This window comes from Schistocerca nitens, chromosome 3 (assembly GCF_023898315.1).
Source record: "Schistocerca nitens isolate TAMUIC-IGC-003100 chromosome 3, iqSchNite1.1, whole genome shotgun sequence".
Taxonomy (NCBI): Eukaryota; Metazoa; Arthropoda; class Insecta; order Orthoptera; family Acrididae; genus Schistocerca; species Schistocerca nitens.
This window is the reverse complement of record NC_064616.1, coordinates 451,983,641-451,996,238: the sequence shown is the minus strand read 5'-3', so window position 1 is coordinate 451,996,238 and position 12,598 is coordinate 451,983,641. Positions and strand designations below refer to the sequence as shown.

At 47.0% G+C, this 12,598-nt stretch overlaps 1 pseudogene; it reads right to left on the bottom strand.

The window, feature by feature from the left end:
* Window positions 1–1,713: 1,713 nt before the first annotated feature.
* Window positions 1,714–1,831, bottom strand: LOC126249846 (5S ribosomal RNA; annotated as a pseudogene).
* Between the last annotated feature and the right edge of the window lie 10,767 nt (window positions 1,832–12,598).

Sequence of the window (12,598 nt, the reverse complement as noted above, 5' to 3'; positions counted from 1 at the left end):
TTTGATTCAATGTATTTTTCTCGAGATAACTTCTCCTGGGAACTCAACAGTGCTATTTGCCGATTATAGTGTCAGCTATTGTGCAATAACAGGAAAGTTACATATTTTTTTCCCATAGAGTCCGAGTCTGCATTAAAAATGGGGTGTTCCTATTTAAGATTTCAAAGTTGCCCGCGGCCCACCACCCACTGCGGATGTTGCAGGGGGCTTGTAATTGGTATCACCAGATAGAACTTTTAAAAATACTGAACACTTATTTTTCAGTTTTTTAGTCCGATGTGTAGTTTCTGAGATATTTCACTGTCTCAAGATAAAAAACTCACCCTGGAAAATTTATGATTTAATATAGATAATATAGATAATAATATAGATAATAATATAGATAATAATATAGATAATAATATAGATAATAATATAGATAATTTAATATAGATAATTCAAATGGAGGGAAGTGAGCGAGAGATTCAAGTCTAACTGCAAGATGATTTAGCGAGCAAGCCAAGAGTGCTGGGAGCTGAATCACTGAGTGAGCCAACAACGCAAAGAGCATGGTGACTCTTGAGTCATCTTGTGATCCACTCCACACGGAGTCAGGTGCTGTGACCCACTGCTGGGAATTGAAAGCTGGGAGCCAGGGGCTGGGAGTCGGGATCCAAGAGTGCAGTGACTCATGAGCCACCTGCGTTCTGCTCCGTAATGAGTTATAACTGGAAGGAGAGCCAAGAGAGTCCACTTCACTGAGTATCATCTGTAGCAGTGAAGCATCAAATGGATGAACAGGGCAGTTCCTTGTAAGCTCTCTATTCAAATCAAAAGCAGAAATAGAAGATGAGAAAGCGTTTTCTGCATTAATGAAATGTTCTAAGAGAGTGACATTAATTTGCTTTCTATTCTGTTCATGGCTGACAAAAGCCATTCTCAACAGCAAGGTATATAAACTTGTACTTAACGCATTGTATATAGCATATTTTTTGCAGCATAGTCTATATCATAGTAGCTAATTTAGCGTTCTGGCAGAACACTATTGCAGCAACCTGCCCTAGAATGTTCGTTCCACACATTGATGTCACTGTAGATACATTTCAGATCTGAAGAGCTACCGCTCCTTTTTCCAAGTTACCAACTGCTCATTCTGTGAAAGGATCTAGCTCTTTGAATCAATTTATGAGTGGATCGCCACTCTCTATTGCACATCACCTACATTTAGAGAGTTAATTTTTCCCATATCTGCTCAGTACAGGATGTATAAGAAATTCCTGGTACCATACCAACATAACATCACTCCAGCCAGCAAACAACATAAACTAAACTAAACTCTGTCCGAACAAGTCTTGGAAGGCCCAACGGTACCGACCGGCCGCCGTGTCACCCTCAGACCACAAGCATCACAGGATGTGGATATGAAGGGGCATGTGGTCAGCACACCGCTCTCCTGGGTGTATGTCAGTTTATGAGACTGGAACCACTACTTTTCAATCAAGTTCAAAATGGTTCAAATGGCTCTGAGGTCATCAGTCCCCTAGAACTTAGAACTACTTAAAACTAACTAACCTAAGGACATCACACACATCCATGCTCGAGGCAGGATTCGAACCTGCGACCGTAGCGGTCGCGCGATTCCACATTGAAGCGTCTAGAACCGCTCGGTCACACTGGCCGGCTTCAGTCAAGTAACTCCTCAGTTTGCCTCATAAGGACTGAGTGCACTGCGCTTGCCAACAGCACTTGGCAGTACGGATGGCCACCCATCCAAGTGATAACCCAGCCCAACAGCGCTTAACTTCGATGATCTGACGGGAACCAGTGTTACCACTGCGGTGAGGCCGTCAGCAACAGCATACCTGGCGCAAATACACTATATATACGAAGAAGAATAAATTAATGATAAATTTGTTAACAGCAAGGAAACTCAGCTATACAGTTATAATCAAGAATGTATTGCAGCAGTGCTGACAGTAGGTGAGTACCGACTGTTCTCACTATAGCAATTCAAAAAGGCCGAAATATTGTTGGAAGATGAGTTAGCTTGCCGAAACAGTGAACTCAGTGGTACTACACAGACTCGTGCAGCAAGGGGCAAGGGCGATTTCCACACTAACAGTAGCAATGGTGATTAGCATACATAACTGGTAGTGGCGCATATGCACAACAAGCGCGTCGATGGCGACCATAGGTACTGGGCATTTTGTAACGAAATAATTTTTAGTTTCACAGCTCTACCAGTGATACGTCAAACGAGTTCGCCACTTGGATCTGCCAGCAGGTCGCCTTTTTGAGGCCACAGCAGTGCAATAGCTCTACACACTAAGTCCCTCCCAGATGAAGTGCTACAGCACAGCAGGTCATCTCAGGTCAACTCCAGCAGCAGAGCTGACTCACGAACAGGGGGCAGTGAGTCACTCCCAGTGCACCCGAACTGTCATCCACCATCGCATGGAGTGAGGATTCCCTGTCGTGACGTAGCCAGGCGCCACCCAGATCCATAGCAGACATACCATTGACGAGTACACGCGCTGCTGGCGAGGAAACAGCGGCGCCGGCGTACGTACTGAGGCCGTCGGCGGTAGCTGGAGAATCCGTATCACGCATCAGCATTGTGGGGCGTGCAGACAGCCAGTTGAGCACAATTCAGCGGCCAGCCAGTCACTGACGTGGTGACCTACGCAGTACAGTTGCTTCAATGAAGAACTTGTTACATTTGTAGATGCCGTTCTCTGGAGCCCTCTGGGCTCCCACATTACCTCCAACAACTGCTCACACTATTCTGACTCATACCCATTCCTCCCTGCACTGGGAGTGCTATAGTACTATGCTATGAAATGCTCGTTCCTTAAATTCAGTCAAACACTGTCTATTTAAAACTGTTAAAACGTTAAATATATCCCTTGCCATTTCAGAAATATGAATACAACCAGGGGAATGTATCACGTTTCCAGGGATAGTACGAACAGAACATAACAAGACCATAAATAATGGTGTCGAGGAAACAAGAAAATAGTTGGATACGAGACTGCCCGTTATCCCATTTGGTATTTAAACGTTGATTGCAGGGATGGAAGAGAAATCAGAAATCACAGACGAAACAGAGGCATACATACTAGTAATACTAAATTACAGAACACCAACAAGAGGTAACAGATCTGATCAGCAAAACAGTTTTGTAGACGTCAGCTTCCCATTAGTCAATTCTGGGCTATATATTAGCTGTAATTCTTGAGTTTCTCCCGGCGTATTTGATAATCAAAATATCCACGGGTGTGCTGCCGGTCTATAGTGTCCAACGGGCACAATATTTCGGCGATCATACATGTCGCCATCATCAGGTGAACTGACGGACTGAGCTCCTGTGAACGTGCCTGCACGGAGATCCGTACGCTAAGGCTGCTCAGAGGGAACTGGGTTCGGTCGCGGCGGCGGCCGATTTAAATACCCTCCGCCCGCGGCGCGCTCCCTCCGCCGTCCGCGCCCCGCGCCACGGTCGCGCGGTGGAACAGATTGCGACGGCGTCTGAGATGACGTCGGTGTGATGGCTCTGTCCGCCGTGGTCGTCACAGCTATACGTTTGCTCGATGTACTCTTGATTAACCCGATCGCTGGTTCCCAAGCCTTGCAAAGATTATAGCCACAGTCGCGGTTTATGAGGTCGTCATTGGTGCGAATTTCGATGGCCTCTCTAACAACGCTGTCCCAGTATCTCGACGTCTGTACCAGAATCCTCGTGCGGTCATACTCCATGGCGTGATTTTTCGACAAACAATGTTCAGCGACCGCCGACTTGCTCGGATACATCAGTCGAGTGTGCCTCTGGTGTTCACGGCATCGATCCTCGACGGTATGCATCGTCTGACCAATATACGACTTGCCACATTGACACGGAATCTGGTACACGCCGGCCTTCCTCAAACCGAGGTCATCCTTGGCGCTCCCCACCAGTGCACGAGTTTTATTTGGAGGACAAAACACAGTTCCGACCCGGTATTTCTTCAGAATGCGGGCGATTTTCCCCGAGAGTGCGCCTGTGTATGGAATAAATGCAGTGCCTACCTCCTCCCTCGTGACTTCATCCATCTCAACAGGTTGTGCTGCAGTGGTTGGGCGGAGAGCACGTTGAATCTGCCACTTTGAGTACCCATTTTTTCGAAAAACAGTTCTCAGATGTTCCAATTCCTGGGGTAGACTCTCTGCGTCAGAGATAGTGCGCGCCCTATGTACTAGAGTTTTAAGTACCCCATTCCTCTGTGAAGGGTGGTGGCAGCTGTCTGCGTGCAAATACAGATCAGTGTGCGTAGTCTTCCGATACACCCCATGACCTAGGGTGCCGTCAGCCCTTCTCTTGACCAAGACGTCAAGGAAAGGTAATTTACCCACCGTTTCAGTCTCCATAGTGAATCTAAACTCCATACACCCCAACATCAAATTCACTACTGGGTACTCAGAGTGGCAGATTCAACGTGCTCTCCGCCCAACCACTGCAGCACAACCTGTTGAGATGGATGAAGTCACGAGAGAGGAGGTAGGCACTGCATTTATTCCATACACAGGCGCACTCTCGGGGAAAATCGCCCGCATTCTGAAGAAATACCGGGTCGGAACTGTGTTTTGTCCTCCAAATAAAACTCGTGCACTGGTGGGGAGCGCCAAGGATGACCTCGGTTTGAGGAAGGCCGGCGTGTACCAGATTCCGTGTCAATGTGGAAAGTCGTATATTGGTCAGACGATGCGTACCGTCGAGGATCGATGCCGTGAACACCAGAGGCACACTCGACTGATGTATCCGAGCAAGTCGGCGGTCGCTGAACATTGTTTGTCGGAAAATCACGCCATGGAGTATGACCGCACGAGGATTCTGGTACAGACATCGAGATACTGGGACAGCGTTGTTAGAGAGGCCATCGAAATTCGCACCAATGACGACCTCATAAACCGCGACTGTGGCTATAATCTTTGCAAGGCTTGGGAACCAGCGATCGGGTTAATCAAGAGTACACCGAGCAAACGTATAGTTGTGACGACCACGGCGGACTGAGCCATCACACCGACTTCATCTCAGACGCCGTCGCAATCTGTTCCACCGCGCGACCTTGGCGCGGGGCGCGGACGGCGGAGGGAGCGCGCCGCGGGCGGAGGGTATTTAAATCGGCCGCCGCCGCGACCGAACCCAGTTCCCTCTGAGCAGCCTTAGCGTACGGATCTCCGTGCCGGCACGTTCACAGGAGCTCAGTCCGTCAGTTCACCTGATGATGGCGACATGTATGATCGCCGAAATATTGTGCCCGTTGGACACTATAGACCGGCAGCACACCCGTGGATATTGTGATTATATATTAGCTGATTAATACTACAAGAGTAAATCGGGTCTGACCACCTGCCGGTACTGATAGTTTAATGTAACTCCCAACACAGGCACACAACACTAATAACTTCATCACATGACATAAATTTGACATTCTAATGAAATCAGAGACACAGCTGGAAATGACAGACGAATTAAAAATTATAAATCTGATTGGTTGTAGAAAAGACAAGAGTATCAAACAAAGAAGAAGCACATTGAAGAAACTCAACCACGTTCGCGTTCTCTGTCCCATGCTGTGAAAATAAAGGCAATACAGGGTCAAAAAACATTTCTCGTGACCTGTGGTCAACTGTCCAGCAGATAAGAAACAACCTAAGAGCGGAGAACACTCCGATACTTCCAAAAAATGAAAAAAATGAAGTTAATCTACAGAACGCAGGCTAGAACGTGATGGCCACTAAAGAGGCGCCTCCTAGAAGGTTGGCAAATAACGAAAATTAGCTACTGTGTCAACACAGTACAGTGAGAAGAATACATCATTAAATTTGAAGGTGATTTAGGGGTACACAGTATCCAAAATATACAACACAGAGCTGTCACCCATGGTCACAACAATGGTTGTAACCTGGTTGGGCCTTGACTCGCGCTGGGCTTGGATGAGAGATATGGCAAGGTCTTCCATCCCACTGCCACTCTATGATAAAGCTCCCTACTGGGCGATAGGCATCGTTCCAGTATGACCTGATATTTTCAGTGGATGAGCGAGCTGGAGATTGTGCCGACTAGGGCAACAGTCGAAAAATATCTATATCGACTCAGGTCCGAACAACAGGTCAACATGCGATTTGCGTTTTCTTGATAAAAGACGATGCCACTGAGACCTAAAACCGTCCAAGTCGCGGGATATGCGGACTAGAAGTGGTCGTGACGTGCACCCAATAGCAGCACCCCGTACCATCACACCAGGTGCTGGTCATATAACCGTTCGCCTCGAAACCTCCGAACACACGTAACTACCGTCGTTATGCTGTACAAAGGGCCGGGAATGTGTGGAGTGACCTCAAGGTTCCCCCTCATGTGTCCAGGTGATGTCGTTGGGTACACCATTGGCAGTGCGCCTTGCTCTCCTTCCCTGTCAAGGGAAGCCACAACAGTGGTCGCTGTGCTGACGGCTCTGTTGGCTTGCGTACTTGTCTTGCTGCAAACAAGTCCATTTTCTGACTCAAGATATGGGACATGGCTGTAAGATTTCGCACAGTCGAGCGAACATGTCTGTCCTCTCGGGTGGTAGCCACATGGGGCTGCAGAGATCCTGCATGACATCGTGCATGACTCACCTGAACCTACAGCTTGCATACTCGCACGACACTCTTGGAATACTGTGTAACACGAGCTGCAGTATGACAGAACGATAGTCTCCAGACTCTACAGGCCACGATACTGCCGCTGTAGATTTCCGGGACGATATGGTAGAGGTTTGTCCTTCTTACACAAGGCATAACCCGATATAACACAAATAACTAACATTCAAGTCAGAAACCCACTGCTTGATCTTTTCTTATACAGGGTGTTCGGAAATTTTCGTTGAAAAGTTGAAGGAAGTGAGTACATAATATTTTCAGTGGGAACCGATGTCCCGAAACGTAACGTTTCCATTCTGTGTCGGTTTCAATTCATATGTTTCACTCGTCTACTTCTGCTTGAGGAACCGAATTAGGCGTGACTCGGTACAGTTATTAGGTAACGATTCGAAAAAGAAAACATAGCGAAACATCCATTGATTTTGTTTGGCCGCCCGAAGTGGCCGTGCGGTTAAAGGCGCTGCAGTCTGGAACCGCGAGACCGCTACGGTCGCAGGTTCGAATCCTGCCTCGGGCATGGATGTTTGTGATGTCCTTAGGTTAGTTAGGTTTAACTAGTTCTAAGTTCTAGGGGACTAATGACCTCAGCAGTTGAGTCCCATAGTGCTCAGAGCCATTTGATTTTGTTTGTATTAATACTTAAACATTGCGTCTTTACATTATTCCAGAAAAAAAACGAACCCAGCATACTGTACGTACAGAACAAACCCGATGCACTACGAGGCTGGACGTGGCGACCACTAACGTTGCTACAGACATGTTTTGGTAGACACTCTCAATTCCACCCGGCGTCTCTTTAATTTGAAGTGCAGCAGTCAGATCTCGTATCAGCAGATCTTCCTCTGTCTCTTCACGAGTCTCGTAAATTAAACTTCTCATACGACGCCACAAGTAGTCCACGGGGGTTAAATCCGTCGATCGCAGAGGCCACGCCGTTGGACCACCTCAGCCTATCGATCTTCCATCATATCGTTCCTTGAGATGTCTCCAAACCGAACTTGAGAAGTGAGGTGATGCACCATCATGTTGAAACCACATTTCCTGGTGGAAATTCAGTGGCACAGCTTCCAAAAACTTGTCCAGTACGTTTTATACAGTGTGGAGCAAATAAAAGTGGCCGGCCGGAGTGGCCAAGCAGTTCTAGGCGCTATAGTCTGGAACCGCGCGACCGCTACGGTCGCAGGCTCGAATCCTGCCTCGGGCATAGATGTGTGTGACGTCCTTAAGGTTAGTTAGGTTTAAGTAGTTCTAAGTTCTAGGGGACTGATGACCTTAGAAGTTAAGTCCCATAGTGCTCAGAGCCAAATAAAAGTGGCCCGGAGAACGAAGTTCCAGGGTACAAAGAAACACAGCAGAGGAAAGGAAATACGGTATAAACCTGACTATGTCAGATGTTGAAAGGGACCACCATTCATCTCTTGGAACTTTTGGGCCCTGTCAGCAAATTGCTGAAGGCGGATCGAAGCTAGACTGCTGGAATTGCTGCTCTCACATCCGAAATGTTTTGCCACAGTTCTTGAAGACTACGAGGATTGTTGCGATACACCTTAGACAACTCTGTCAGGCGTGAAGATTGTGTAAATGTGCTCCAAAGTTCGGCCGGCTGTATGGCCAGTTGCTCCATCCTGTTGCAAGAACTGTAGGTATTTTCCTCCTCCGTTTTTGCTGTCGCAAATGGTTTCAAAATTTTGACAATGTACCGCGGTGAGTCAGTGTCTGCTCAAAGAATATGGGACCAATAATGCGGCGTGCAGACACTGCACACCAAACCCCAACCTTCTGATCATGTAATGGTGTTTCCGCAGCCCAGAACCTGTGATTCTGTGAGCTGACGCAATCACTCAAACGTAACCAGGCTTCATCAGGTATAACGAAAAGATCCATGTCAAAGCCACTCATTGTTATCTCAGCGAACAGCCACTCACAAAACTGGAGGCGTTGAGGAAGATCTTATATATTTAATGCATAAACAACAGACAATCGGTAGCGATGTCCGCATGATCGACGTGATATGCCGGTCTCTTGCGACAGGCGTCGGGTTGATTTGGTAGGACTCAGAAGCAATATCTGGTGAACTGCAGCCGCATTTTCTGGTGTGCGAGCACGTTTCGGAATTATTTTTTTTTTACTTGTCTTACGCCATTTTCGGACTAAGAGTTGAATGGCACTTTTTTGCTGGCAGTTTGACACCATTAAACTTCTCAGCAAACCACGACTTTGTTGTCTCATAACTTCCCACAAGATGAACCTGCTGCACGACTGTGACTACCATCGTCCTCTTTGCACTGACCCACTCACACGACACAGCCCGCATTACGCTCTCAACTGGTGAGGATCACGTGACGGACGTACACGTGCGCATCACGGGGTGTAGTTAAATGCATAAATTCATGTCCAATAGTATCCACTCGTTTGTGCCACTTTTATTTGCCCCATCGTGTAGGAATATCAAGCATGCAGGACCAGTTAGCGTGAATGGAAGGAGGTATGGCTCAGTCACATAACCGTCCAGAATACCTGCCCACACGTTAATACCAAGCTGGTGCTGAAAACCTTGAACATGCGTTGCACGACGTGTGCCCAGACATGGTCGTTTCACCGATTCAGAACATATTCCCTAGTAGTATTCAGAACTCGGCGTGGAAACAGGGATTAGTCAATGCAGCAGTGCAGGAACCAGGTGCAACAGCCAACGCATTGTGGAAAATCGGCTGGACCCACAGCGTGTACCCTTTATAAGTGGTACGGATGTCATTGTTGCTAACGCAGAACGTTCCAGATAATACTGTGACTTACATCTATTGCACACGCAACTGTTCGAGTACTCGTTGACGGTTTCTCTTCAACGCGATGCGGTACATCGTCTTCAAATTCGTTCGTGCAGCGTTGCCGTGGAGCATCACAGTCCTATCTACTCACGGTGAAGGTGCCAGTTTCTCGGAGCCGCTGCGTAACTTGGGCAAAAAGTTTGTGCGATGGCGTGCTAGTTTACGGAAACGATTGTGATAGAGTCGACTAGCACTTCTTCCATCACTTCAAGCTTCGTCATACACAAGGAGTATGTCTGTGTATTCCGAAAACGTGTACACGTGTACCGAACAATGTTTACTGTATCGGAGACGCACAGGCATTGAGTAGGTCTCGCAGCAAGGCGGACGTTAAGTGACATCCCGGGTTCCTGTTCAAAGTATTATATACCCACTCCCCTCTCCAAGTCCTACAATTTTGTTACGGGAATTTACGAACATCCTTCATATAGAATGTAGATAGCGTTATTTCTACATAATTTGCTCGGTTGTGCTGAAATGATGGTCATTTCCATATCCAATCATGTAATGTACTTCGTGAAAGTTTGACGTATGTTGCATGCAGCCTTCATGGTATCGCGAAGTGTAGAGTGTTGAGCTCTTTCAATGAATGCAGAATCTCGAGGAAAGTAAGTTGTGCTGAAAAGCTAAATGAAACTACGCAGTTGATAGTAAAAGTACTGAGGCTTTTTTTTTTCGCTGCGTAACTGCTGGAACTGCAGTTGCAGATGAGCGGGCCTGTGTGGAAAGCGGCAGAGAGCGGCAACAGGAGTTTGTCTTCCTTCCCCGTGCTGGAGTGACTAGAGTGGAAAGCATAAATGTCTACTGCAGCAACCCTCCTGGCGCGGGTTATTTATATGGGTCGAGGCCATTCGCTCGTGCTACGACAAACGAGAGCCGTTACGGTTGTCTGAATGAATACTGAGATGACACGCACAGCTTCTGACAGCCAGGTGGCTGCGGAAAAAGAGAAAACGCCGCGGAGCCGTTTGCTTCCGACGGCTTCATACTCGACAAGAAGTGACTGCATGGTACGGAATCACAGCACTCCGGAACTACCAGAATAATTAGCTTTCATCGATTAGGATTCATCCTCGTAATACACAGCATCTCACGATGTGAGAATTGGTCACCAGGCACAAAATTGGAGTTTAACGCGATTCTCATGTACCGCTGTCAAAGGCGGGTGGCCATCTAGGCTTCTGCGTCTCATGTAGTACTCGTTAACCCGAATTCCCAAACGTCAGCAATTACTGTTCGGGCGTGCAACAGTGTTTTGGGCGTCTAAACGTCTATGATTACGCTTCATGCCCCTAAAAATTCACAGTGACCCCAGATTGTTCCAAGTTTGTAATATAAAGACAAGCTAAATTCGTGTAGTATTGGAAAACATGAAAGGTTTTCAGTTCGCCTAATTGAAAGCATTCTTCTTTCGCCCACATTTCTTCCGCTGTACACTGAGGTGGCAAAAGTTATGGGACACGGATATGCACATATACAATGGCAGTAGTATTGCGTACACAAGGTACAAACGGGGAGTGTATTGGCGGAGCTATCATTTCTACACAGGTGACTCACGTGGAAAGGTTTCTGACGATTTTGGACGCACGACGGGAAGATAGAGACCTCGCTCGCGGAGTAGTAGTTGGAGCTGGACGCATGACACATTCCATTTTAGAAATCATTATGGAATTCACTATTCCGAGATCCATAGTGGCAGGAGTGAGGCGAGAATACCAAATTTCAGGCATTACCTCTCACCATGGACAACACAGTGGCCGACGGCCTTCACTTAGCTACTAAGAGCAGCGGCGTTTGCATATAGTTTTCAGCGGTAACAGACAAGCAACACAGAGTGAAATAACCGCAGAAACCAATGTGGGACGTTCGACGAACTTATCGCTTGGGAAAGTGCGACGAAATTTGGCGTTAAAGGGCTATGACAGCTGACGACCGACGCGAATGCCTTTGCTAACAGCACGACATTACCTGCAGTGCCTCTCCTCGTCTTGTGACCATATCGTTTGGGCCTAGGTGACTGGAAATCCGTGACCTGGTCGGTTGAGTCCCGAATTCAGTTGGTAAGAGATGACGGTACAGTCCGAGTGTGGTGCAGACCCCACAAAGCCATGGACCAAAGCCGGTGGTGGCTTCCTAATGTTGGCTGTGTTTACATGGAGTGGACCGATCATTGACTGGAAATGGTTATGAGCGGCTACTTGGAGATCATTTGCAGCCATTCATGGACTTCACGTTCCCAGGCAGCTATGGAAATGTAATGGATAACTATGCGCCATGTCACCGGGCTACAATTGTTCATGATTGATTTGAAGAACTTCCTGAACAATTCCAGCGAATTATTTGGCCACCCAGATTGCCCGACATGAGTCCCATACGAGATTTATGGTACATAATCGAGTGGTCTGTTCGTGTACAAAATCCTACGCCAGTAACACTTTCGCAGTTATGGACGGCTATAGAGTCAGCTTGGCTCAATATTTCTGCAGGGGATTTCCAATGACTTGTTGAGTTCATGTCACTTTGAGTTGCTGCACTACGCCGGACGAAAGGAGGTCCGATAAGTTATTGGGAGGTATCTATGATCTTTGTCATCTCAGTGAATAGTGTGGTGTGTTAGATCCATAAGCACACAGAGCAAAAAATCAGCTACTTTCACGAGACATCACACAAATACAGCTTAATACCTTCTCTAGCATTGATAATGGCCCTTTTCGGCAAGGAAGGCAGTCCTCAAGTCTCGGTAAGGTATGCCATATCCAAATGAAGCCACACATTAAAAATGAGATCCATTAGAGCTACAGAACTGATAAGTTTCACCTGCTGTCCCAAATAGTTTCACATACTTTCTATGGGTACAATAGAGTTCTGTATGGGTCGATTGAGGTGTGGTAGGGTACAACAGTATTAATCAATTCGACTGTTGCTTTGGACGCAGCTAAGTGATTTCTACAGTTCACTACGTTCGTAGAAGTACCTCAGTGTACCACTAGATGCCTCTGTCATGCAAATAGCTCGGTGGTTTCATGCGTAAGGCACTGATACTTAAAAAATAATTGTAGCTATAACAAAATGGCGGTTTCAGGCAGAAACCACTGGTATTAAAAGGGTGAAAC